Below are 2,197 nucleotides of genomic sequence, written 5' to 3'. Positions count from 1 at the left end.
GCCTGACATCCATTGATAAAATAAAAGTTTAAAGAGAAAATAATGGAAAGTAATCAAATTTTTTAATTTTTATATGAAATAACCAGGAGAATACTCTGGGAGCAGTCTAGTCAAAGCAACTCAAAATTACCTCCTGCCTAAGACAAGAGATGCATACTAGGAGTGAATTTTGGTGTTCATGCAGGGGTGTGTGTGTGTTGGTGTGTCGGTGTGAGTGTGTTTATGTGAGAGAGAGAGAGAGAGAGAGAGAGAGAGAGAGAGAGGTAGTTTTAGAGGGAGGTAGATAGAAAGTTTAATTAATCTGTTGGTATTTAGTTCTAAACATTACTTCTAAAAGTATTATTGTCTTACTTGACAGCAAGAATAATTTTCTCCTCCTGAAAATTTTGCTTCACAGCCATGAGCCCTTGAATTTCCCAGCTCTCTCTGTAAGATGAATTTAACATCCTTACACAGACAGGAAGGTAAAGCCTAACTCCCTATTGACTAAGAAAGCACTACCAGATAGGCAAAAGGGCATTTGTATTCCATGCCATCCTCTCTGGGGGCAGCTGAGTAGAGAAAATGGGGAAAAATCAATAGGCCAAGAATTCATGAGAAGACATTGATTCTTAATGATTTCAGAGACATTTTTATTTATTAACATAATGTGAAACAGAAAACAAAAGATCCAGGCAGCTCATTTTCTAGGCCCCTGGCAAGGAATGTAGTCACCACTGTTTTGGAGTGTGTAGGGGAAGAGCCAGGAATGGAGAGCAGAGCCAACTCTGGGCCACTGGCCTGCTTGTTATGGACGGTAAAAGGACTCATCAAAGGGATAGGCAAGTCATGTTCACAGGCAACAACTATGTCTATGGACCCTGATGTGGCTCTGTACTGGCAGGGAGGCCAGAGGGACCCTCTTTATGCCTGCAAGTAGTGACCTGGAAAGGTGACCTGCTTATTCTGAAATTTTTTCTGTAAGGCATTCCATTTTTATCTTCACAGACCACCTTGATGTTGTTATTGGTGTCTTTGCAGAGTGAAGTCAGCCCTCATCTCCTCATCATGGTTTCACAGTATCTGCCATTGTGTCCACTTGGATTGGCATCATAGTGCTGGGCCAGGAAGAGTCTGTACCTGTCGTCATTCTGAGCCAGGATCAGTGGGGTCAGACACAGACCCAGCATGAAGACCAGCAACAGGAGACCCAGGCCCATCATCATCTCTACTAACAAAAGCTCCTGGCAAGGGCAAAAGGTATGGTGGGGAAAAGTAGGCTAAAAAGGAAATTAGGCTAAAAGGACAGGTCATCAGGAGTCAGGTATCCTCAGTCACCTAAATTATATATTTTCTTTTCTTTTCCTCATTAATATCACATTTCTTACCAATCCATTCCTTTGGAAAATCATTCTAAGTTTCCTGAACACAACTTCCAGCCCCAAACATTCTTTCCTATCCCTTAAGACTCACTGAGTACTTACCTTTCTATCAGTCATAGCATTGCAATATCCATTCACAGTCTAATTCATTTGTTAATTAATTGAATAACAAACATTACATAAGCTCCTATGGGTACAAGGCACTTTGCTAGGTCCTGGCACACAGAAACCATTAAGATATACTCAAGTCCTCCCTAAAAGAAGATATAGCATCCATGGAGAAGGAATAGGAGCTCCAGTTCATTGAAATAAAACAGTAAGATAAGGGAACTATCAAAAAGATGAACTTTAAAAAATGTGTTTAATTTATTTTAGACAGAAAGGAAGGGAGAGTGGAAGAGAGAGAGAGAGAGCAAGAAGGAGAGGGAAACATTGATGTGAGAGAGAAAGATCTATTGATTGCCTCCTATTGGCACCCAGACCAAAGATCAAACCAATACCAGGGGTTTTATCTGACCAGGAATCAAATCGGCAACCTTTTGGTGCATGGGATGATGCTCAATCAACTGAGCTAACTGACCAAAGAAGTCAAAGAGGGACTTCTAATGAACCCTAACCCCAAGAAAGGGTGAATCCTTCCTGGCCAGGGCCCTCGTTGGGGCTCCTACAGCAGCCAATCAATGAATGTTTCTCTCTCACATCTATATTTCCCTGTGTCTTTCCCTCTCTCTTCTACTCTCTCTAAATATCAATGGGAAAATATCCTCAGTTGAGGATTAAATAAAAAAGTATTTTTTTTAAAAAAAGAATAATGAAGAGAAGAGAATTGCTACCAT

At 40.7% G+C, this 2,197-nt stretch overlaps 1 pseudogene; it reads right to left on the bottom strand.

Annotated features, from left to right (window-relative positions):
• Positions 1–615: 615 nt before the first annotated feature.
• On the bottom strand, positions 616–1,506 carry LOC102264037 (annotated as a pseudogene).
• Positions 1,507–2,197: the final 691 nt, after the last annotated feature.

Source organism: Myotis brandtii, unplaced genomic scaffold (assembly GCF_000412655.1).
Source record: "Myotis brandtii unplaced genomic scaffold, ASM41265v1 scaffold28974, whole genome shotgun sequence".
Lineage (NCBI taxonomy): Eukaryota > Metazoa > Chordata > Mammalia > Chiroptera > Vespertilionidae > Myotis > Myotis brandtii.
The sequence above is the reverse complement of the archived record's forward strand: the minus strand, read 5'-3'. Positions and strand labels throughout refer to the sequence as shown.